Source organism: Sorex araneus, chromosome X (genome assembly GCF_027595985.1).
Source record: "Sorex araneus isolate mSorAra2 chromosome X, mSorAra2.pri, whole genome shotgun sequence".
Lineage (NCBI taxonomy): Eukaryota > Metazoa > Chordata > Mammalia > Eulipotyphla > Soricidae > Sorex > Sorex araneus.
Window position 1 is genome coordinate 282,389,508 of NC_073313.1, and position 27,220 is coordinate 282,416,727.

Sequence of the window (27,220 nt, forward strand, 5' to 3'; positions counted from 1 at the left end):
GGAAAAGAAGCAATCATTTAAATAGGAAAAAAAGCCTGTTAGTAGAACAGTTGTGCAGCTTGTTGGACACAAGAGACAGTCACACTTCTCACAGTGAAGTCTTACACACAAAATAAAAGTAAATGTGGTATGAAATAGAGCTGCAGAAATATATGCCATGGAAGGACCAGAAAATGGTAAAGAGGAGGAAATAATCTCTTAATATATATGGTCTAATTCTTCGCAGCAACTACTGAGGGAGAATTACTTCAGCAAATTTATTTGTGATAGATCAGGACATTTGATCAAATGATGAGTGGTATTAGTAAGGAAAACTTAAGGATCATGTTACCATCTAAATCAAATTAATATTGGCTCCAGATAAAAATGCAGGATTTGGTTGTACTTGTTCAGGAGAATGTCTAAGGGACTTACAGATCTTAGGTCAGAATTGACTTTTTCACGTAGCTAAAATGATAAGCAGGGGTCATTTGATGCTACGAAACAGAAGACATGCATTTAACTTGCCAATGATCATACACACCAAAAAGCACATCTTGGAAAAATAAATTAAGATGAGTTCAGTCAGTTTGGGCAACAGTTACAGATATCTTGGAAAACTGCTTTTGACAAACAGAAAACTAAGGTGCAAGGACTCAATTCCATTTTGACTCCATCACATGCTACATTCTTAAGTGACACTGCCAACTCTTATTATATCCTGACTTCAATTTTCTCATATTTAAATGGAAATAATAACCTACCTCATAAGATGACCATGACAGTAAATCGTCACATAAAGAATATAGCATGTATTTGATACACAAAAGATGACCATTGACTTCCCTATTTTCGTTTAATCACTTTGTATGAGCAAATGTTGGGGGGGACACTCACAAAAAACCTAACTTTAGTCTTCAAATATTTCACAACATATTTTAACCTACACTTCTATCTTAGAGCAAAAGGAAATTGTATACACAGTAACAGCACGAATTTGAATGCCAACTGATTTCCAAAATGGTGCGGTATAATTAGGAAATTCATGAGTCAAATTCCTGTTTATGCCTGCAATGTGAAGGCTAATCATTTGTTTGTTTTCTATAAGAAGGACTTGATTAAAGCTTCTAGCAGCAATAATTAAGTAACCCTGCGCTTGAAGGAAGGACGCAGGCTCACGGAGCTCTGCAGAGTACTAAACCCTGTAATGAATGCATAGGGATGTGTGGAAATTAGCAGATGAATGCCATTTACAATAACAGTACAAATGTAGAGTTAGGATTTGTTTTGTTTTTTGCAGGGCGATTACCTCACTTCCATGTTTTCTGTTAACCAATGCACACTATAAGCTAAGTGCCATATAAATGGCATTCCAAGATCTGCATAGTCTGTTTTTCTAAGCTAAATGAGGAGTTGTCAAACTTTTGTATAAAGGGCCAGATTTGTGAATATTTTAGGGTCTCCAGGCCATATGGTTTCTGAAACATCATAGTGTGAAAGCAGTCACACACAACACACAAACAAATTTAGTGTGTGCCTGTGTTCTGATAAAATTTCATTTGAAAAAAAGGCCCTGGATCAGCTGAGCTCATAGGTAATAATATCAATCCACTACAATTTTCTGACTTTTAAAATACATTCTATTGCTCAGGTAGTTAAGTGTTCAGTTTAAGTTAAGAAAATAACCATTTATAAAACAGTTAAAGGCAAGATAATGTAAGCCTTTCCAAGTTATTCACTCTGTAAATATGTTTTAATTATGATAGGGTGAATACCGTGAGTTTATGGCTTCAAAAAATCAGTGACTTACCACGTGTAAGCATAAGCATTTTTTAAATGTTACATACATATAGTAAAGTATCATTGTTATGATTATAATCAGTTAGTACTTCTTTCATCTACATATTTTAAGACTTTTGAGCAAAGACCCATCTAACTTTGGAATAATTACAAAAGAAGAAAACTGAATAAAACTCACGCAGAACTCAGTTGTATTATGTGAAAGATTTTTAAAAATTCAGGTAGGCTTATAAAAACATTGTGTTATCTAGGAAAGCACTTTCTGATGTCTGACCCAGAGTACATCAGTCAATAACCTTCTGAAAAGTGTACTTGGAAACCCTACATAAAACATTATACACATACCTGTGATTATGTCATACAGAGCTTCACACTGTTCAGTATCAGAGCTAAGGAGGTATTTATTTGTCAAGGAGATCTTGAGGAAAAATGTGGGATACTTACTCTTTCACAATGTATAATAAAACTGGAGATGGTGAGATATTCTGCAACAAAACAACAGCATACCTTTGTCTAACACTTTCTCTAGAAAGTCTTTGTGACTGAAGGCTATTAACAGAATTGCCCAACACACAGTGGAAAGCTAGCCTAAGTTATCTGGGACTATTACTCTCAGCCTGAGAGCGGAGAAATTTAATGGTATGAGAGCAGGGGCAATTACTCAGCTATTTATATTCTATCAGTGTGCATTATACTGAAAGTTTTTACTTATGGACAAATTGAAAGCCAACCAAATTTGTAAGATGACTTAATTAATAAAAACAGAGTTCAGTTGTGAGGTTGGGGAATAGCTCAAAAGGGCTGGAGGGCATGCTGGAGACCTAGTTTGATCTGGGCATCACCTAGACGCCCCAATAATGGAGACCACGCCAAGTTCAATGAGGGCCAACAGGTATGATCCAAATCAAACAAAATTATTGCATGTACTTTAGTAAACATTTATCATAGTCAAATAAAATAAAAATCTCAAGTATTTCATTGAACTTTGGAAACTGGCAACACACAAAACTACTGAAAGTAATATCACATGACAAATTATGTAATTTTGTGTTGAAGGTACTGAAATACATCAAAACCTAAAACTTGCTTTATTTTTGCTATAGGTGCTTAAATATTCCAGCAGGAGAAAAATAAGAGGGTCACAACTAACAGCATGCAAATTTTCTTGTATCTTCCTACTTAAGTGATTTTTATTATTATTTTTCTTTTTTATTCAATCACGAGGGGAAAAGCAAGACCGTGTTATTCTGGCAAATACTGATTTTCTTTGCAACCAAAATTTTATTTTGTAACAAAGACATACATCATGTCTAACATCTAATTGAGTACCTGTTTGAGCTGTTTTCTAAAATTTTGCATCTAAGTTCACAAGAAACAATTCATGCCTAGATAAAGTATGCAATTTCTAGCACATTACTATATTTTCTAATGTGTAGTAAATAAACAATAAAATATGTGGTGAATTAGTAAATAAAAAGAATCAAAAACTCTAGTTAGCTACATCAACTCAAATATACAATAAGTGTTATTTTGAATCATTTCAGTTGATAATTTGAAAATGTTTTGTTAAAATATGCAATACTTCAGAAGAACTAAAAAAGATAACCTCTTTTTATAATTAATCACTTCAGCATTTTAAATATTGTTTGCCCATCTATTTCAATAGAGCATTAACATAATTTATGCTAGCCCTGCACTGTAGCATTGTCATCCCGTTGTTCATCAATTTGCTCAAACGGGCACCAGTAATGTCTCCATTGTGAGACTTGTTACTGTTTTTGGCATATCGAATACGACACCGGGTAGTGGTGTATTTGATATGTCCAAAACAGTAACATTTGTTACTCATTTGGCCTGCCACAGGTAGCTTGGCAGGCTCTGCCGTGCGAATGGGATACTCTCCGTAGCTTGCCAGGCTCTCTGAGAGGAGCAGAGGAATCAAACTTGGGTCGGCCACGTGCAAGGCAAATGCCCTACCTGCTGTGCTATCGCTTCAGCCCAATTTATGATAGAAAAATAATAAATGAACCCATAATGCATAGACAATAGCATAATACATTCTGTTTGATAGCAGTTATATTATCTTGTGGAGAATCCATTGACAAAATTTCAACCACAAAAAAATTTTCTATAGAGCAATAGAAAAAATCCCTTCAATTGCTTTAGGAAAAATTATATCCAAATAACAAATTGATGTAAAACCTATGCAGGCTGCCTTTCCACTGCCATTTCTAGGGAACAGTAGCTATTTAACAGGATTCTATTTCTGTGAAGAGGGAAAAACCTCTTGTTGCTTGCACATTTGTGAAGACTGGGTTCTATTTATTAATACAAACATCATGGTTTCTGCCACGTTCATTTGTCATTTAGGACAAATTTTACTATCTGAATATATGTAAAATTTATTTCTAGTAATGCTTTTCCATTTTATTTGAAGATGCATTAAGATTTTTAAACAAAGTTCCCAGAACATGCTTATAAAATGCATATGGTGCGGACACAATTTCTGTCACTGAAAAAAATAAAACTTTTTGTCTTTAATTCTGCATTAAAGGATTTTCTGAAATGTTTTTGTTTTTAACTTTCACCACTGCACATTTTAATGGGAATAATTTTTAAAGTTGTTATATGCCCATATCAATGTGGATGAATTAAACAATTCTCATTTGGCTAATTTAAATTGGCCCTATCTTTTACAAAACTAAATAATTTTAAAAGTTATGTTTAATAGTAATTGATAACACCTGAATTCCTTTAATAAATGAGAGCTAAATGATGTGCAATAAGAGAACTTCAGTCAACTTGTGTGAATAACACAATTACAACAAAATATATTAAGACACATGTTCTTTGATTTTGATTCAATAGCCCATATAAAACCAAATAGATGGCAATTTTTGTGCATAGCTGCATTGAATGTGATATAAAATAGAATAATAAACACTAAAAATTTTGATAAATTGATTAATGTTTTTTATATAATTATTGCTCCCTTAACATTAATGAGTCACTTTGGATTTATTAGAATCTCCCTGATTTGAGGTTTAAAACTCTCATAGAGGAATTCTGTTGATATGGGAAGTACCTAATACATCTTTTACGTTATCGTTCTTTTCAAACGTTAGAACAGTCACAATAATTATAGTTCTCCCTTTCAAGTATTGGTTAATCAAGCCCACTTACTTTTGTTTAATCTTCATAGTCAAAAAACCAAAGAAATATAAAAGGTTTAGAGTACCATTTTTTATAAGAACTGGTAGATGCTTCATAATTAGGGTGACTGAAGATGGCACATTTTCTCCTGAAAGAGTTCCCAGAACACCAGGAATTTATTGAATGGGTGTTTCCCTAAATTAAGTATGGTTTATTCACCAAACTTAGATCTACTGTCAAATACAAAAAAATAAATAAATAAAATCTGTTGTAGAAACTCACAACCAGGAAGGAAAGGAAACAAACAAACAAAAAGACAAAATCTGTTCTCTGCACTCAAGAGAATAAATAACACCTAACCAGTCCAGCATTTGTTAATATGCAGATTTGTGTTAAGGACTCTGCAAGCAGCTGTTAGGAGAAAGAAACGCCCAAACACTCAACTCATATTATCATCTTGTCTAATTTGCTAAAATTATATGAATGAATTTTATTACATAACTTCAAAAATAGCACAATGGAACACAAAAGAAAGGGGGAAAATACGTTGAAATAACAATTTTGTTTTTCTAAAAAGATAGAGTGTTTGATTTCATATGCAACATAGTCACTTACCTTTCATTTTATTTTTTTTGTTTCCAAGAGTAGAAACTCACATCAAGGCACAGACTTGGCTAAACAAGAGATACACACACGCATACTGACACATTCTGAAATTATAACATACACAAAATCAAATCATATGGGGAGAACAAAGAATCAGAGGACGTCACAGATCTGGATGATGCGGTTTTGTCTCCGTAATAACTGTCATTGCCGCTCTCCTTCCTCCTGGTGCAATGCAGACACCCTGCAATGCTTTCCACCGGGAACACGTTCCTAAGCGTGACACAAGGAGTGATATTGTTCCTACTCGGTCATTATTCTCCTAGGAACATCTCACTGTTTCTGCACGGAAAGGGTCTTCTCGTATCTGGGAAAAATTGGGAGTGCTAAATACAAACTGCCCTAGAGAGGTTTTACTGGCACTGCCAGCACTTGCCACTCATTCTGTTTCGTACTCTTGCATTTTTCTGGCCAGCTCGTCCACCTGAGTGCTTGTGGAGTCTGCTTTTGGTATCATCAATGCATATTCCCCAATTTCGTTTCCCAAAGATATCAGTATAAGGAAGATTCAGAGAAAAATAGAATGCAAGGCTTTTGCTGTCGTTGTCATTCTAAAGGCCACATCTGGTAGTGGTCAGGGGATGGTGCTTGGGACCAGGCCAGGCAGGTGCTGCTTAGGGCCTCCAGAGCCTTTCTCAGTGGTGTTGGGGGTGAGGTACTCAAACCACAGGCTGGACATGGAGTCTTGAACATGCTTAATATGCAAGGGACGGCTCTACCACTTGAGTCCGCCTCAGTGACTATAGATTCAAGCTAGGGTCCATCCCCAGGGTGCAGCTGGCACATGCTCTACAAGTGCTCCTTATGTGGTATGTGGTAAGCAGATTCACGTTACCAGATTCATCTTACGTTCTTAAGTGCAAATGCAGAGGTTCCCAGACTCACTTGGCCTCCTGCCTCTTTTTTAGAGAAAAAGCATTCACGATCCCAGGGAGAGGTGCTTTCTTTCCTTCTTTCTTTTTTCTTTTTGGGTCACTCCTGGCGTACCCCTGGCTCTGCTCTCAGGAATTTTCCTGGTGGTGCTTGGGGGACCAGATAGGATGCCGGAGGTTGAACCCAGGTCGGCCGTGTGCAGGGCAAAGGCCCTACCCGCTGTGCTATCGCTCCGGTCAAGCTTTCTTTAAATAAGGACAAAGTGCCCCTCAGTTGTTCTCTGGCTACTGCCCTCTCAGATAACTCCAGCGTCCCAATTTGGAAACCTCTGTAGAACAGCATTCACACCTTCTAGAACTTTTCCACTTAATGTGATCCCCTAAAGTGTTAAGGGAATATGGGTGGATTTAAGCCTTTTTTCTAGAACCTACAGATCTTCTTAAATGTGCCAAGATATTAGTAGATTGGTAGTTAAAACAAGGGAAAGAGAAAATGGCGGGCATTAAGACAGCAACAAAAATTCATAGATTTTAAATTATAATAATGTGAATTAAAAACCATTTCCTTAATTTTTCAAAGTACAGATGAACATCCACAGGCTGACTTTTACTGAAGAAATAAGTTTAGTATGAGTTAGGTTCAAGAGTACTCTTCAAAAATTAAAAAGAAAAAGCACTTGGAAATCAAATACTAACTGTAAATTAAAGACTACGCAACTATACATTGCTTAAAGGTCTTTGAAAAGCTTGGTCTATGGTGGGGGCTTGATTAAAGTGATAAATCTCTCTATGAAAGGGAGATGAGCACATCAAAATTTCTCTTGTCCCTTTTTTTTTCTACAGTAATAATTCTAACTCACATCAAAGATCTTTTTATTTCTACATTCCAAAATCTCTTAAGTTTTTTATAACCTAGGCGTATGCAGATTCCACGGGGTGGACATCAGTGGGAAACCATGTTGGAAATTAGTGGCAGGAAACAGGGTATCTTGAAATCAATAAGATTGTATGTTCTATGCAGCTGTTAAGTGTTCAATTTAGATTAAAAATATGTTTATGGTTATTTGATCCTAGAGACAAGCATTGAAACACCAACTATTCTTTCATGCTTTTAAATTTTGCTAATTTTTTTTCAGAATGTATCCAGTAAGCAAAACTGAAAAATTATAAAACAGATCTGATTTGGAAATTTACCAAAACTATTTGCCATTTCAAAAACAAGTCATCAATTGCAACACAGCTCATAGTATGAGTCATCAATATCACATTCCTCTATTAGTGTGGCAATGATTTCTTATTCATGCAGCCTCTATGTTTGTGTGGAAGCAGTTCACTACCTTCCACATTTTTAATTATTCACATACCTGAACATTTTCACTGTGATTTCAATATTTTTTTGTAAAAAATTACTTTTATGAGGCTGGAGCAATAGCACAGCAGGTAGAGTGTTTGCCTTGTACTCGGCCAACCTGGGTTCAATTCCCAGCATCCCATATGGCCCGCTGAGCACTGCCAGGAGTAATTCCCACGTGAAGATCCAGGAGTAACCCCTGTGCATTGCCGGGTGTGACCCAAAAAGAAAAAAAATACTTTTATTTTCCTAGACATTACAATGTGCAATTTTTAATTATTCATTATATGACCCATGCTATCTTATCTAAATTTTCTTATTTATAAATTTCCATTCAGAATAGCAAAGTGGGGATATTACAGTGATTCTTATAAAAGGAATACATTGAAGGTAAAAGTCTCCTAAGGGTCTTTTTTTTAGAGTTAGAAACATAACAAAAAACTAAATCTAATAGACAACCATAGTTTATAACAGCAAAAAAGATAATTTAAAGGAGACCATATTCAATAATATAAAAAGGATTTAATGTGAATGGTATTAAGAATTAGAAAGCAGAATGATGATTTTCTGAATCAAACCTGGGTCTTTTACCAGTATTTTATAAGAACCTGCCCTCTTGGGCCAGGCAGATGCTCAAAGGCTAAGACCAGGAGTCACATGTAGGACCTCACGGTTGGGTTCCCAGCACCAAATATTACTCAGGTGATTTCAAGAGTAATTCCCCAACCCTATCACCAGACCATAAGTAAACACCAATCACCACCAAAAGCGATCCCCCAAACAAAAAGAATTTTAAAAAAGGAAGAAGAAGAGCACCACACCTGCAAGAGAACCAGCTGGAGATGTAAAAGTTCCGAACATAACAATGCTGCCTCTGGTCCACAACTCCCATGAATGTGTAGAAGCATTCCAACTGGGGCAGAGGGCCGAATCAGCAACACTTCTGGTTCTGTTTGTCCTGTCTGTCTTCAAAACACTTCTTCAAAGTATCTCCCTTGTTTTTTTTTTTTCTTCTCCAACTCACGTCTGACCTACCCTCTAAGAAGTGAGAACAGAAGGAGCTTTACCTCCTCATCCTTTCTCAACACGCTGTACCTTTTTTAATTCATTCTTTTGGGAGTTTTGAGTATCACCTCAGAGTAAATTGAAGAATGGAGGGAACCATGTCTCAGGCCTCTTTGCCCCCATCATGTACCCAGCAAATTCCTTTTCCCCGAGGGTGATTCATAGTTGGTCAGTGGATACAGAGAAGGCTGTCAGAGACATAACATTTACTCTGGCAAGAACAGGATGGACAAATGCCAGTAAGACTTTTGAAAGGGACTTTTTCCTTTCCTTTAATAATTCATTTCTACTTCCTTATGTAATAAGAATAGGATAAGCATGGATCCATTGAACAAAGTTCAAATCCTGATTCAGTCATTTATACTACGTAACCTCAAGCAAATTCCTCAAAGGTCTGTGTCTTAGTTCCCAGTAGAAGACAATGAAAACCTTATGAGGATGTTACAACATAATGGTTTCAGAGCATATTGCAAACTCTCTGGAATATGGCTATTATCAAGTATAGCTCATTTCCAGTGTGGTGGTTTAGAAGCTATCCTTATTTTATTAAAAATCATCTACATGTGATTGCACCATACAAACTACATCATATATGAAATGGACTCCAGACTTTGAAATCGAAACACAAAGAACTGTAATACTGAGTCAAATGAGACTTAAAATACAGCTGACAAATTTCAATGGGCAAATCTCACATCGATTGTTTTCACATGGGGTTTAGTGTGTAGTAGAAAAATAAAATTGTTTTTAAAGGCCAAAAGTCGTACCTCAGGAATGAAGTATAGAAATTCATTATGAAAAATAATAGTTCTACCAACCAATTCTATTAGGAAAGTCTTACCTACATTACTTTTTAAATACGGACAAACAAAAATATTTTCAAAGCCCAGAGATACCCAAAGGCAAACATAGTCATCTGTTTTAACTAGTCATTGCTTCTTCCACCTTTCCAGGGGAAATTCTATATATCATCTACAGAAATGGCATATATCAACTAACGTGTGACTCTTTACATGCATGTTCTCTGGCTTATACTAGAATATGCTTCCTATTTCCAAATGAAAGTCCCAGAACTACAGTAAAACACTATTTCTCCATTTGAACACTAATGCAATGCTGTTTTATTTTAGGCGTAACGCTCAAGCAAACTCACAAATCCCGAGGAACCATGGCCAGTCATGTCTAGCCAATAACGCCTGATGACTCAATGCTGAGGCCTGCTGATATGACGCTGCTTGGGCTAGGTGGCACTGCAGGGGAGGGTATGCGATGGCGGGAATTGAATTTGTACCTTACACATGAGCTCTAGTCATCTGAGCGACAACCCTGACCACATTATACTGTGAACCTACTCAGTCAGTTTTTGTGGCAGGATGGCATTATATGGACCACCTGACAGACCGCCAAATCTCGAGTGATCTCCACGTGGTGTTAATACTCAGTTGACTTCCTGTGGCTTGGAGAGGAAACTGCAATTGCACAGAAGCTCCACACAAGGCAAGTTCGACAGCTGATGAACCCTAACATGGATGTGGGCTGAAGAAGCTGGGGCGAAGCAGTGCTTAGGGAAAATCCAGTGGTGCCAGGAAGAAAGCAGGTGATGTGGCAGCTGGTGATGTGGCAGCAGGAAGACAGGCAGAGTGCTCCAGGGTGAAGAGGCAGCAGCCACCGAGAAGGCGCTGCCTGGGTACACGGGGACTGTCAGGAAGTCAAGGCTTAATTTCAGTTACTCATAGCCTGGGGAACATGGCACAGAATGGGAGTTTCTCTCACGCGGGTTCAGTTTAGAAGTGTCTTTGTTCGCTTTAGTGCCTAAAGCAAGAATCGCTGCCAAGCAGTTCCAGCAAAACCAGAGATGCCATGCTGTGCCCTGAGGAATGGTCCCAGAGCTGCAGGGGTGGGAATGCAGGACTGTCCCACGGAGACAGGACAGTCGGGGGAGGAGCACTAAAGAAAAGGCAGGAGCTACAGTGCGTGCTTTCCTACCTTTCCATGGCATTTCCACTCAGGGGCTGCACTGCTCTCTCGCACGCATACTCACGGGCACACATGAACCACACACCTACACATGCAATGGCTACTTGTCTGGTTAGAAAAGTAGCACTTAAATCCAAAGCTGAGCCACTACTCGTATGGTGAGATATATATATATATATATATATATATATATATATATATATATAGGCAGAGTCTCTTATATATATAGGTGCCTATATATATAAGAGACTATATATATAAGAGACTCATCTTGCCCGCATGCCTGGCTGTCTTCCCCAGGGCTCCTCGGAGGGGATGGGCTCCAGCTTCCCTCCCAACCCTGAGCAGAGCTCCCGGCAGTCCAAGACCACCAGAACCTAGCTGCAGCCATGCTGGAGGCCCCTCTGCACATGTTCGGACAGGCCTCATGCGTGAAGGTGCCTGCAGAGGAACCCAGGTGTGTGTAATCCCATCAACAGCCAACATCCAGAGAGACTTAAAAGCAAGCTCCCAGAAGCACGTGGCCGCTTTGCGGCCATGCGATATCCTTAGCCTACTTCTCCCTTTGGGAGAAACTGGCAATCTTCTGAGAGTTTCCTGCCCACATGGGACAGCCTTGCAAGCTTCCCATGGTGTATTCGTATGCAAAATCCAGTAACAAGCTGGAGCTCATTCATGACACTGAAGAGCCCCTAGTGCAACACAATTAGGAGGGCCGAGTCCAGATAGACTTCTAAGATCTCAGGGAACAGACGAAATGAGATGTTACTGAGCCCGCCCGAGAAATCGGTGATTAACGGGATATTGTGATTGTGTGATATATATATGTATATATAAATATCACTGCTCCAGTGCTCAGAGATATCCCTGGCCCCCAATTATTGTTCCTTAGTAAGTCAAATCATTCAAATCATTCATGGCAACGGGACGCTGCTATATCTGGGTGCTCTACTGCATTTTGCAAGGAGTAGGGAAGGAGAAAGCTGGGATTCCTAACGGCAAGCTTTGTATCTAATTTGGCAGACAAAATAGAGTCAGAGAAATTAATTTTAAAAGGAAATATATATGTGTGTATATATATACCATGTGTATGTATATGTACATATGTATACTGTGACATATAATATATATCACATACATATGGTATAAAGTGAAGGCTGGAAATAATTATATAGCAAAGAAGTTATGAATAGGATGAAAATCATAGTTCACAAAAACTGTTAGTAAATAAAAAGTGGGAGAAGCCAAGCTTCGGCCTAACCTCACCCAGCACTGTGGAGTTACAGTTCTGGAGTGGAGTTCAAAGAGTAATTATAGAGAACTGAGTTAAATTCTGTAAGTGGTAGTTAGAGCATTTAATGTGATAATCTATTTAGGCATTGTGCTTCTTCTTTCTAAGAGGGAATTTTTACAGCAAGCATTTTTTTAAAAGTGAGGCTGCAGATATGTCAGTTGAAAAATGAATTTTATTAATAAACCAAGTATGCAAGCTTCTCAAATGTTCCCTAAAGCTATTTCAGAGTATCATAAATAAATATAACTGTGTGCTCCAGAATGAGAGCATCAGGAAAGAGTAGGTCAGCATCTCCCAAACTTTTTGAGCTAACTCCATAGATTTTTCACATTACTTGTTGAAGGGAAAGACTCCCAAAAGAGTGCTCAGATCCTTGGGGCCAGGCCAGGAAATTCGTGCCCTAGAAGTAGAGTTCATTCCTCAGGCTCGGTGTGGCGATACAGTGCTCAGTGCTCCTTGGAGCAACAATGCTAAGGGCGACATGGAGCATGCCCAACAGTGCTCAGGGAGCTGTAATGTGCATGGTACATTACTCAGGCCTCAAGTGCTCCTGGCATGTGCTCCAGCACTGAGATAGCCCTGGCCCCTGATTACTGTTCCTTAGTAAGTCAAATCATTCATGTTAATGGGACGCTGCTATATCTGGGATGCTCTACTGTGTTTTGCAAGGAGCAGGAAAGGAGAGAGCTGGTATTCCTAACGACAAGCTTTGTATCTAATTGGGCAGACAAAATAGCGTCAGAGAAATTAATTTAAAAAGGAAATAAATTCTAACACTTTCAAAATAAGTACCAGTGGTGATGATACTGATGGTGAAAGATAACAATGGCATTAACATAAAAAGAAAAGGTTCAGAGGGAGGGAATAAAAGCTGTGCTGAGATAGGAATATTTCTCTCTTGATCCCCAATTTTTTTCTATAAGATTAAAGTACCAGAATGCAGAACCCTTGATTACCAGTCGGGACACACAGCTCTTCGGACCAAGAGCCTTGGTTCACTGGAGGAAGGGCAGTGAGAAGTGTGACACATGCTCAGCATTCTTCCAGCCTGGCTTGATGTGTGATGCCTGACTGGAAGCGGTTATTTTTCTTACTGTTATTGCAAATCTCATAGAGGGATAACAGTTTATACTTAGAACATATTTGTCTTTAAGTCTAGAGAAATGCTGTGTGGGTTGCACATAGGTTCACATATACGGTAACAACAACACGAGGCAGCCACCATGACATCAGTGTTGTCATACATGAGGAACCAACACAGAGGTTAAACATCTGGTTTCTACACAAATAGCATGCTTAAGGCTGAGTTGATTTTTAACATAATATCATTGGATGGATAAGACAGTTCCACCTTTTGTAGCTCCTGAGAACGTTTATAGAAAAGGCAACATTCTCATCCAACACTGAGCAAAAAAATTTGTAAATAGGGAGTGATGATTATTTGAGGAGTGGAGTGAATAATTGGACAGTGAATGGTGGCCTTCTACAGCCCATCTAGAAAGGCTACTGCAGCATTTTGGCAAGGGAGAGAGGCATCCAAATTTCCTGACAGATTTACTTGGCGGGGCTGGGTGAGCAAAACAATGAAACACACTTGCAGGAAAACCATGTTGGAAATCCAGGGTGTGTCCCTGCCCTACAAACTCAGATCCTGTTTGGGCATCTGCAGAGGAAATATTTAGCTAATTCTTAGAGCAAGGCCACAGTGATATAATTTCTAGGAACTTAAATCAGTAAGGTAAAACAAATAAGATTTGGCATTTTCAAAGCTGGCGTTCCAAATGCTGTTTGAAATGCTCTATCGAGGGTGATCTATCCCATTCGAGCATATACAGGCCATCATGAGGCCATGTTTACAGACAGAAATACCCAGAGACAGCAACCCCAGGTCTCGTCCCCTGAATCACAGATTCAGAAGAAACAGTCTGGATTCATGGACAGGTCGCAGTTTGCAGTGCTAACACTTTCAGCATGTTCTGCTTTAACGTGAACTGAGAACTACCTACAAGATGTGATGTTCAAGTAAGTTAGTTAAATTGTTCCCCAAATCTGGAAGATCAGAGTTGTGAGTTGTGAGTTGAACATCATGACTTCTTGGTGCAACAATTCTTCCTTGTGATCCATGCCCTTGTGTAAAGTTCTGTTGCAGAACCCAAGACCATAAATCAGTGAGAGAGTTCGGTGGTCAGGGTGATGCATGTGGACAGGGAGATCGACCTTGATTCTAATTCTGGGCCCAGCTCTCTATAGTTAGGTGTATTTGAATAACTTCATTCTGGATGTTTCAAAGAGAAATACAGTCACACTGATCTTAAAATTGGGGTGAAGTTATAAAGTTTCAGCAACAGCTGATTCCGAGGCATGTGAGGTTCTTGCAATATGGAGATAATGTTATAGGCGTGTAGAGAGTATAGGCCCAACACTGTTAAACATCCTGGCATGCAAGAAACAACACCACAGAAAATGGCAGGTGAGAATGAGGCTGGAGAGATAGCACAAGCTTTGCCTTGCAGGCAGCCAACCCAGGTTCAATTCCCACCACCCATTTAGTCACCCAAGCCTCACCAGGAGTAATCCCTAAGCAGAGAGCCAGAATTCAGTTTTGAAAATTGTTAGGTATGGACACAAAATACAAAATAATAATAATAATAATAATAATAATAATAATAATAATAAATTCAGAAGCCATGGTTAAATATAACACTGTAGTACTGTTGTCCCATTGCTCATCGATTTGCTCGAGCGGCCATCAGTAACATCTCCATTGTGAAACTTGTTACTGATTTTGGAATATAGAATATGCCACAGATAGCTTGCCAGACTTTGCAATGCAGGCAGAATACTCTCGGTAGCTTTCCAGGCTCTCCGAGAGGGATAGAGTAATCGAACCCGGGTCGGCCACGTGCAAGGCAAACACCCTACCCGCTGTGCTATCACTCCAGTCTATGTATATATATATATATATATATATATATATATACATATAATATATATATATACCCCATCCCGAGCAGCGCCCCCAGCTGCCAAAGACCACCAGAACCTAGCTACAGCCATGCTGGAGGCCCCTCTCCACATGTTCAGACAGGCTTCATGCATGAAGGTACCTGCAGAGGAACCCAAGTGTGTGTAATCCCATCAACGGCCAACATCCAGAGAGAGACTTAAAAGCAAGCTCTCAGAAGTGCACGGCTGCTTTGCATATCATGTAGCCTGCTTCACCCTCTGGGAGAAACTGGCAGTTTTCTGAGAGTTTCCTGCCCACATGGGACAGCCTTGCAAGCTTCTCATGGTGTATTCATATGCTAAACCCAGTAACAAGCTGGATCTCATTCCCCTGACCCTGAAAGAGCCCCCAGTGCAACATCATTGGGAGGGCCGAGTCAAGATAGCCTTCTAAGATCTCAGGGAAAGGACAAAATGACAGGTTACTGAGCCCGCCCGAGAAACCGGTGATTAACAGGATTTTTGTGATTTGTGATGTGTGTATATACATATACACATATATGTATACTATGGTTGAAATAACTAACGCTAGGGAGCATTAAATATTAACATTCTACCTCAGGTTTATCATATGCAGTTTTTGTGAAATAGTTGAGGCCAAAATTTTAAATAGTAAAGACTAAATAATAGTAATGCTTCTTAATACCAGGGAAGAAATATGATTTCAAATTACATAACTGTAGTATTCTTTTGGGAATTATTTTTATGACCCTGTTCTACACTAAATAAAATAAAAAATTTAAATGCCACTTAAAACTATTGGTAACTGAAATTATCATTCTGGCATCAAGTCCCGAGGGTTTCCAGCAGATTTGATGTATCCACAGGGTGCACAGGAAGACTTAGTAGAAGTGTGTGTGTGTGGGGGGGGAGCCCAGTAAGGTCTCCATTTGTCCTAGCCCTGAATTTTAGCAGCCTCTCTTTACTCGTCCTTCCCAACAGTGCCACATTAGAGACCTTCAGGTTCAAGAGAATGAGACCCATCACTGTTACTGTGTTTGGCATATGAATACGCCACATGGATATAGTAAGACAATGCAATACAAAAGTACCAATACTTTTATTTTTTCTTTTCCAATTTAAATCCTATTTATTTTTCTTGGATATCTATCCTGGCTCTGTAAAAACAGAAATGTCAAGAGATGGCATCCTTTAAGTAAAATAGCATATACACACATGGGTATGTATGTATGTGTGATGTATGTATTTTAATTAATCTTAAATAAAGTCAGAACATTTGCAACAACACAGGTGATCCTGAAGAACACTGGTGCATTAAAAAAGTGTATCAAAAATCTGTAAGATATTGCGTGGTAACACTTCTATGTGGAAAATGTCTTGAAAGTAAACTCAGAACAATAGAGCAGGATGTGATTGCAAGGTGTTGAGATGTGAGGAAAATGTAGAATAGGTGAAAAAATGACACAAACTTCAAGTTATACAGTCAATAAGATTTGAGGATCTAACATACAGCATGGAGACTGCCACTGAGAGAAACTGGAACTGTGTAAGTAAAATTTTCTCAGTTATTAGATTTTAATACTTTTGTATAAAAAATTAAATATGTGAAAACTGATGTAGTAGTATAATGTGGGAATCCTCTCAACCTCTCTCTTTCCATATATATGTATATATATAGAGAGAGATGCACACATGCACACATATGTAACATAGCATGGGCTAAAATTGTACTATTTTATTTGCCAACTATATTTCAGAAAAAGTCAAGTGGAGATACAGTCTTTCTTTTATCATTTACAGGATGGTTGTATAGTCTGTGTTAATCAAACCGCTCATGGCCAAGTGTAAGCCACCAAGGTTCTGATATCAATACATTAAGTATATCCCATAACTATATCAAAACTTTAAAGCTCTGTATCATTTGGAATATCCAATCAAGTACTGGATACATCTGTGAATTTTCCCATTCATATTCTTCATCAGGTTGAAGAAGGTTTGTCTTTTGTTTCTTAGTTTTTTTTTTTTGGTGGGGGGAAGTGGAGGTGGAAGAGACACTGGCAATGCTCAGGGGTTACTCCTGACTCTGTACTCAGGAAATACTCCTGGTAGTGCTCTGGGGACCCCATACAGGGTACTGGCAATTGAACCTAGGTTAGCAGTGTGCAAGAGTAAATGCTCTACCCACTGTACTATCACTCCAATGCTATATTTTTATTATTTTTAAATAGACTGCTTGTTGGCTTGCTTAAATCAGGTCTGAATTCTGTACTCTGTAAATGCCTTTTTTGTTTTATTTGTCTTTAGAGCTACACCTAGTGCTCAGGACTTACTCCTACCTCTGTACTCAGGGATCACTCTTGTCAGACTTGGGGAACCATATATTTTTTTAAATTTTATTTTATTAAATCACCGTGTGGAAGATTACAATGCTTTCAGGCTTAGGTCTCAGTTATACAATGCTGAAACAACCATCCCTTCACCAGTGCCCATATACCACCACCAAAAAGAAAAAAAACCCACACAGTACACCTCCCATCCCCCCCACCTTGTAACTGATAAGTTTCATTTTACATTCTGTTTACTTTGATTACATTCAATATTTCAACACAAACCTCACTATTGTTGTTAGGAGTACCCCACTAGATTCAGACCTACTGTGAAGACAAATAAGGTCGCGTGGCCGCAGTAGCGGCCACACAGTTTTGAATTTCTGTACTTTAACAAGAAGTCCAGGGAGATTTCTTCCAGATATTAGATAATTGCAGGCTTGAAAACTCAATCTGTGGTCGCCTTAATATGGCGGCCACCGCACCCTTCATCCCCGGAGAGAAAGAGGCGAGAGAGAGAAATACCTTTCCCCTCCTGGGCGGGCACAGGGCCGAGGCTTAGTTCTCACGCTGGAGACATTCTGCGAGGAGTTGCCCATGCCAAAAGAGGTTTTGCTGGGTCTGGATTCATGCTTGTGCAGCTGTGGAGAGGCCGCACATGCATGCGGCCGTGGGGAACCATATTTAAGGCCAAGTATCAAAGCTGGATCAGCTGGGAAAAGCAAAGTATAAGCCCTGTACTATATCTCTGGTCCCTGGAATGCATGTTGAGAAACAATCTTTTCATCTGGTTTAATAATTCAGTGAATTTCAGTGATGTATTTTCCAACATTGTATTTTAAATCCTCATTAGTAATAGTATTTTAATAAATAAACATACTTAACATTTTTTTCTAGAACTTTTTATCTAAATTTTTGAGAAAAACTTTAGTAAAATTTCCTTTCACTTAAATTACTTCAAATCTAAAATATAAGGTTAGAGAGTGAGAAGTGTTGCTAAGAGTTTGGAGAAACTCTAATCCTCATAAATTGATGGCTAGAATGTCTAAAGGTAAAGGTACTTTTGAAAATAGCCCTGCAGATTTTCAAAACATTAAATAAAGACATACCTTCTAACCCAGTAATTCCACTCTTATGTATGTACTCAAGATAATTAAATATATACATTAAAAAAACTGGTTCATGAATATTTATAGCAGCATTCTTCACAATAGCCAGAATGTAAAAGCATCTTAAATATCCACCAACTCATGAATGTTTAAATAAAATGTGGTATATTCACAAAGCCAAATATTATTCAGCCACAAAAAAGAAAAACATTTACAGATGTTACAAATTAAGGTATTATGAATTATAGTGATTTCATTATTCTGAATAGGAAAATCCATAAAATCAAAAAGTAAGTTAATGGTTACCAGGGTTTGAGAAAGCGGTCTGGAAGTGACTACTAAGATTTCTTTTTTAGTTGAGGAAAATTGAAGTTAGAAAGTCATAATAGATTTACAACCTTTTGAATATGTTAAAATTTACCTAACTATTCACTTTAAAAGTTAATTTCCTGGAATCAGAGAGACAGTGCAGTGGGAAGGCATTTGCCTTGGATGTGGCTGGCCCAGCTCCATCCGCAGTATCTCCTATGGTCCCATAAAGAACAGGTAGAATTGATTCCTGAGCACAGAGCCAAGAGCAGACCCTGAGCAGTGTTAAGTGCCCCCTCTCACAAACAAACCCTGTAAAAGTGAATTTCCTATTATGTGAATTATATCTGTTTAATAAAGTCATTATTTATATGGATAAAAATATACATCACTGATTTTTTCAAAGATATATATTTATTATTTTCAAGATGCACTGAATCTGGAACTAGAAGACATACTGCACTTTGGCTCCTGTTAACATTCTATTTGAGCAAATAAAAACTTGAGATCTAAAAAAAAATGTAATGAGAGTGTCTTAACCCCACACCTGGCTGTCTTCACCAGAACACTTCGGAGGGGGTGCGTTGAGTTTCCTTCCCTGCCCTGAGCAGAGCCCCGGCAGCCGAAGACCTCCAGAACCCAACCCTAGCCATGCTCAAGGCCACTCTCCACACGTTCGGATGAGCCTCACTCATGAAGGAACCGGCAGAGGAACCCAGGTGTGTGGGACTCGGGGCTGAGATCTCCAAGGCTGCTCAGATCGGGACTGGGCTCTTCCACCCAGATCCCCCATTTTCCAGTAGCTAGGCAGTCACACCCACAAACTGCCCTGGGCTGTGTAATCCCATCAATGGCCATCATCCAGAGACTATAAAACCAAGCTCCTGTAATCAACATCTAATAGCCTAGTTCTCCCTCTTGGAGAAAATGGAAAGCTACCGAGAGTTTTCCTGTCTGCATGGGAGAACCTGGTAAGCTCCCCGTGTCGTCTTCATGTGCCAGATACAGAAACAATGATGGGTCTCATTCTCCTGACTCTGAAAGAACCTCTAATGCGGCACCATTGTGAAGGATGAGTAAAGAGAGGCTGCTAAAATCTCACGGCTAGGATGAATGGAGACATTATTGAGCCCGCTCAAGCAAATCAAGGATCAACAGGATGATAGTGACAGTAATAGTGATGAGGCATTATAATTACTTATATGCATAAACCAATTTAAATTTATGTAATAGCACATAGATTCAGTGAACTATAATTTCTATACTTCCTTGAAATGAATTTAAATCAGGAATCAAGTAATACATTTATAGTAATAAATATTACAATCATTTTTGTCCATATTAGTGACTCTTCAAATGTCCATCTAAAATACAATTATTTCCAAGGCATTACATGTCTTAGTGAGAAAGTATGTCAGGCACTTTCTACTGAAAACCCTCATAAGTTTAAACTCCTGCAAGTTGTGGGATGGAGGGTTTTGAGATGAGTTCCTGGTGTGAATTCTGAAGTTTTTGGTTTAGTATTAAAGTCTGAAACTCTTAAAAAAAATAATTAATTTAAAAAAATTAAAAATGTAATGGCTTTCCCAAAATCACAGAGCTAATTACATTGAAATGAATATGAAAGTTACTTACAGTTCTGAACTGCTTCTAGAACCACTGTTTAATACATAAAATGTTGAAAGCAAAAGCCAAATACAAAATACAAAACAAAATCCCAGAGCAGCATCTTCACTGGTTCTGCTTAGTCTACTCTCAAAATAATGTTGTTACATCTGCATTTTTAAAACTTTTAACAAATAGCCTTTATGATAGATAATAGTAATAAAAGTAATAATAGTAATAAAATAATAGTTATAAAAGTAATAATAGCATGAAGAAATTCATATCACTCTCAAATAGTGACTCATATTAAAAAATCCTGAATAAACTTTATCCTCCTGACTTTACAGATGAGAAAGTAAACAGTGAGCAAAGGTATTTGACTCCATGAAATAATTATAAAGAGACCACCCAGCGCATTCAGGGCAGGGAAGTATGATCAAGACAGAAACGCAACATCAGCTCTGCCCTCTTTCAGGCTCATTTTCAGTCTCAGTGAGTCAGGAATCTAAGATTAAGGATACCTTTCTCTCCTTCCCTCCTGATGCCCTTCATTTCCCCCTACTTTCTCTCTCCCTCCATTTTCGACTTTAATTAACAAGCTGACTTTTCTAAGTTGTCAACCCTTTGGGATAAGTACAATAAAATCGGATTGAACAATTTGAAATCTTTAGTCTTATTTTAAACAAAATAACTGAGTCTTCAAAACCAAATCGAAGAAAATAAATACTGGGAAATTTATATACCAAAAAGGCAGGAATGATCAAATCTGGAACAGAGAAAGTCTGTGGGATCCATGGACAAAACTGACAACTCTAGGACTTTCAGGCTCACCCAGTTCATGGTCCTCCTTAACATTACACCCAGATCAGGGAGTCACGGTGCCAGGAAAGAGCACACAGGCTATAGATTCTTTTCATTCATTTGTTTCTGGAGAAGTGTCTTAAGAAGAATTATTTTATTTTATTTTATTTTATTTTATCGAATCACCTTGAGATACAGTTAGAAATTTTCATGTTTGAATTTCAGTCATACAATGATCAAACACCCATTCCTCCACCAGTACATATTTTCCACCTCCAATGTTCCCAGTATCCATCCCCCATCCCATTCTCCCTCCTGCCTCTATGGCAGATAATTTCCCCCATACTCTCTCTCTACTTTGGGGCATTATGGTTTGCAATACAGATACTGAGAGGCTATCACGTTTGGTCCATTATCTACTTTCAGCACACATCTCCCATCCTGAACAATCCCTCCAGCCATCACTGACTTAGTGATCCCTTCTTTATCCCAGCTGACACCCCATCACCACCACACAGACACACACACAGACACACACACACAATCATGGAGCAATCATCCTGGCTCTTGTGTCTACTGTCATTGGCCATCAATCTCAGATTCTTACATTTGGGCAAATCCAAAAGATCTATCTAGATTAATGCTGTTCAACACTATTTATTTAAAAATATACAATTTGCTCTCCCATGAAGACACACGAACAACTTGCACTATTTACATCATCAGGAGCTTGAAAAAATCAGTGCCTTGGCTCTTTAGTTTCATAAATTTACAAAGAATTAATATTTTTGAGGATTTTGCTTGGATTGTTCCATCCTGATATAAAATAGCCAGCTGGTTTCTGTTTGCCACTCAGCTAGAGCAATGAGGAACATGGATTACTTAACTCCTATTCTGTAAATTCTTTCTTTTTTTTTAGAATAAGCAAAAATCAAAACTCTAAGCATATAACCACAATTGTTAGGAAGTCTCCAGAAGTCTATGCCATTAATAAACTTTCTGAAAAGGGGTCAGGGGCAGGGGCACCAAACAAATGTCTGTCATGTATAAATCCTAGTCTCTGCTAATTGCCTCCAGATACAAAAGAAAATACAATAAAATAAGAATGCAGATGAAAAATTACCTACAGAAAAGGCAATGCTCAAAGCAGTCATTCCAATGCAGTAACTATTGGACTTGATTAAACATTAAAATAGGTCTGTCTTTCACTTCTTGCTCCTGCCATCAGCACGTACAAAGAAAAAAATCTGTTTTTGAAAGATGCCTCACAACCAGCTCTTAATTTTGTACTATAACAAAGAAAGGTAGAATCAGAAATAGTGCAGTCAGTGGAGGAGCTTAAAATGGTGACAGTGTCAATTACGAACACTAGCCCATGCATTTGCTCAGAGAAACTTCGAGACAGTGGGATGCTAAGTGACGAGAGTAAATCTCTAAAGACCCACAGCTTTGGTGTCATCCAGATTTCTGGAGCTATTCCGAAAATCCTAAAACTACATGGAGACTCAAGAATTATCCTTGCCCCACATTAACACATATGGCGCTATTACAAGAGAAGCAGGATCTTAAAATCGTGTTGGTCATAAATATGCATACTCATGTAGGAAATCATATGAAAAAACTTATCTAAATGGACTGCAGATTTTGAAAGGTGAAGTCTTAGACTACATATTGAGAAATCTCATATTTATCTCGTAATGACTTAGAAGAGGAAATAAGCTCTATAAAGAAACAGAAAAATTAGTGAAAATACTGAATTATTTTACATAGTATATCGTATTCTCACATGGTATATTCTTGTTAACAAGAGTTGCATAAAGTTGTTTCCAAAATGCTTCATGTGTCAAAAGAAGATGCATTTCTTATTTATTTATTGTCTCTGTTATCTAGCCAGTTTTATAAACATATAATTTTACCAGAGTAAGTTATCCAGATTTTTGACATTATTATATGTTTGATTGCACAAAATTTGATAGAAATAAGAAACTAAAATAAAGAATATGCAGTCAAATATTTTTTTAAAAATACAAATAACATCTAAAGATTATTTTCCATTATAAATCATTACATAAACATATCTTATGATCATAAAATTGTATGCAATGACATATAGTATGCCAAGGGTAATGAAACTTTGGTGGTGGGACTAAAACAACTATACACATGTGAAGATATTAAGCTTTGAAAGATTATAATAAACATTTCAGAGACAGTCACTTCACCTACTTTAAAAAGAATACAGATTTTGTTTTTCCAACGTAATACTCAATATAGTAGCACTGAATATTTACATATTTAACATTAGAAAACATAATGCAAACAAAACCACAAGTGATTATTTCCAAGAAAATTACCTTTCTATTGAGCAAAAATTGTAGCTTATAAGTCAAAATACAAAATAATAATAGTACTAGCAGATTCCTTTCAGTCCTTAAATTGACCCTATTGTCTTCATTTTCAGATGAGTAATAATAAGCTACAAAATTAAAATGATCTTTGACAAACATTTAATAACATATTTTAAAAAATGAGCATGCATCTTCATGCATCAAAAATGGTATGTTCATTAAAGGACTCTTATCATTGCTTATACGCATTATAAAGTGTTTCAGTACTCAGGTGAAGTTGTTGCACAATGCATTTCAATGGCTGTTTCACAAATGCAAAAATAACCTAAAGAGTTGTCCTGTAAGGATGAAAACTCAGTTCTCTGTCCCAGTTATTTCCCAGTTATTTCTAGAAATCATGACAAATCCAACATGCTTATTACAATAAGTGTGAGTTATGTTACTTGAGAATTTGTAGAGTAAAACCAATGTACAGTAGTGTCAAAATGTCTTATGCTCGTATGTTCATCGCAGCACTGTTTACAATAGCCAGAATCTGGAAAAAACCCGAATGCCCCAGAATGGATGACTGGTTGAGGAAACTTTGGTACATCTATACAATATACAGCTGTTAGAAAAAAGGAGGTCAAGAATTTTGTAGTCAAGTGGATGGGCATGAAAAGTTTCATGCTGAGTGAAATGAGTCAGAAAGAGAGAGACAGACATAGAAAGATTGCACTCATCTATGGTATATAGAATAACAGAGTGGGAGACTAACACCCAAGAACTGTAGAAATAAGTACCAGGAGGTTGACTCCATGGCTTCGAGGCTGGCCTCACGTTCCGGGGAAAGGTCAACTCAGAGAAGCGATCACCAACTACATTGTAGTCGAAGGCCATGTGGGGGAAAGGAGTTGCGGGCTGAATGAGGGCTAGAGACTGAGCACAGCGGCCACTCAACACCTTTATTGCAAACCACAACAGCTAATTAGAGAGAGAAAACAGAAGGGAATGCCTTGCCACAGTGGCAGGGTGGGGTGGGGGGGAGATGGGATTGGGAAGGGTGGGAGGGACACTGGGTTTACGGGTGGTGGAGAATGGGCACTGGTGAAGGGATGGGTTCCCAAACTTTGTATGAGGGAAGTATAAGCACAAAAGTGTATAAATCTGTAACTGTACCCTCACGGTGATTCTCTAATTAAAAATAAATAAATTTAAAAAAAAAATGTCTTATGCTCAAGAAACTTTCCTTTTCTCTATACTCCCTCTCTGGACATCTTTGCAACAATCCCTGAATTTGTAAATAGAATATAAATGTGATATTAAATGAGAGTAAATTTTGGTTTTGTCTACTTGGAAATACTTTTCCAAAATGATTTTAAATTTTAGTGTTTAAAACAATGCTATTTAGGTATTGCAATTTTCAAATTGTATTCCTTTATTAATAAGAAATCAGGAACATGTCTCTGACATTTGTTGTTTTCCTATTTTTATAGGATTCAATCCTTCCTTGTAGGTGTCATGTCTGGAACTATAGTCTTATTTATCTGTTTGGATGGGACAAATAGGTTTTATTATCAAGATTAGAAAGAAGACTTTCCTAATTGGAAGCAATAAAACTGTAGAACCTTTACACTTTTGCACTGTAAAAGAAATGATGACTATAATAAAAAAAAAGGCATCCCGCAGATAAGGAAAACACATTTGCTCACCACTCATCTGACAGTGGGTTAACATCCAAGATATATAAAGCATTTGTAACATTTAAAAACGACAGCAAAACCAACAACCCCCCCTTACAAAGGGAGGTAGAAATGAATAAATATATTTTTGAAAAAAGAAAAATGCAAATAGCCAGCAATTTTTAAAAATTCTCTTGATCACTTATTAGAGGAATACAAATTCAAACAAGATATCACTTCCCATCAGGAAGATTGGAACACATTAATAAAGAGTCAGTGTTGCCATTACGGTCAGAGAAAAGGAAGCCTCATGCACTGGGGCTCAGAATGTAAACTGGTTCGATCTCTTTGGAAAATAATGTAGACACTTCACAGCAATATGCAACTTGAGTTCCCATATGATTCAGCAATTCTACTTCTTGACACTCATTCCAAAGGTCCAAGACCTCTGTTCCAAAATGACATTTCTTCAAAACGACATTTCTGCTTTTCTCCCCTACCTTCACTGCAGAATAACTCGTGCTGAAAGGTCAGGAAACACTGCTAGTAACCAAAAAAGGGTGAGTGCATACAGAAATGATGGCATGTATACACACTGGAGTACAATTCAGTTATAAGAGAAAGAAGCGATCATGCGACTTGCTGTTACATGGATGGAACTGGATGTCAGTAAGCTGAGTAAAGTTGGCCAGAAGTTGAAGAACAGAAATAAAGAATTACAGAGAACAACAAATATCCAGTGGTTTCAAATATCATATAGAACTGAGCTTCCTTGGGGAAGGGGCGAAAGGATGGGAGGAGTAATTGATAGAGAAATGCAGGCACTCTGGTTTGGTGGGTATGGAATTCAAATGATGTATGCATGAAATTATCATTACAGCACTGTAAATAATTCTACCTTAACAAAAGGGGAAAATAAAGAAAATAAAAGAATGCGCCTTTAAAGGAATGAAAACTGAGATAAAACTCAGGGATCTTTCTATGAAATTATGTTGCTATTTGGAACAGAAGCGTTCCAAATATAGCAAAGGTCAAGTGAAGCTAAAGATTTTCAATAAATAATAAAACCGGCTATAGGTTTATGTTTACTCTATGCCAGCTGATTTAAATATATCATGTGACTCAAATCTTAGCATAATTCAATGTTGTATGAATCATCTGCTTCTCCTTTCCCAGCTTACAACTTGGGCAGATGAAGATATTACAGACTATACTTTTTTAGGTTGCAAATTAAGAGCTTGAGTTCATACCACAATTTGTCAACCACTGATGCTGTATATGTAGGTATGAAACTTCTGTCCTAAATTTACTTTGGTTAAGCTCTTTTAAGACCAGGTAGTATCATAAAGTTTCTTCCTGTCTGATATGTCAGGAAAAATCAATACATTTCACAGAGCATTGTGACAAAAATATAAATCCCTAGTTACTTATGATCATGTCTGTTCTATGAATACATATGTAATTGCCTATCACAATGAGTGCATTTTCATAGAAGAATCAATTCTTTTGATTGGCATCTTTCTTCTTGTCTAAGTGTCTAATTACAATTGGTGATAGGCTATATTAACTATATTATAATAACTGAACTAGGAACACTTTCTACAAGCAGCCTTCTTATGTTTCCTTTCCTATACTCCATACACAGATTTAATACATTTTATGAACTGATATTCAGCTTCCTGTTCTGTGTCAAATTTTAGTGTAGCCCAGAATCAGACTGACACTAAGATAATGTGGTATCACTGTGGTTACTTGTGTATTTCCTACATGTGAATTTCTTTAATATTGTATTGGTATTTTTTTGAAAAACATTTAGTTTTTTCATGATTTTTGCTAATTATCCAATTTATAAATTCCAAAACTAACATGCAAAAGTGGACTGAAAATACTTGTCAAATGTAGTTTCATTTTCAGTCAGTGAGAATTAGACTTAAGA

The 27,220-nt window shown here is 37.6% G+C and overlaps 1 protein-coding gene and 1 long non-coding RNA gene across 3 annotated transcripts in view; both read right to left on the minus strand.

Annotated features, from left to right (window-relative positions):
- The window catches only part of NRXN1 (neurexin 1), a 1,268,129-nt gene that overhangs the window by 1,157,883 nt on the left and 83,026 nt on the right, over positions 1-27,220 (minus strand).
- Positions 5,559-8,911, minus strand: LOC129399591 (uncharacterized). 2 transcript variants are annotated; one of them, XR_008627189.1, is made up of 3 exons: positions 8,643-8,911; positions 7,835-8,020; positions 5,559-5,642 (listed from the first exon to the last, which is right to left on the minus strand). It is a non-coding gene; the product is annotated as an uncharacterized LOC129399591 (long non-coding RNA). The 2 variants fall into 2 exon arrangements; XR_008627190.1 differs by lacking the exon at positions 5,559-5,642 and adding an exon at positions 5,824-5,905.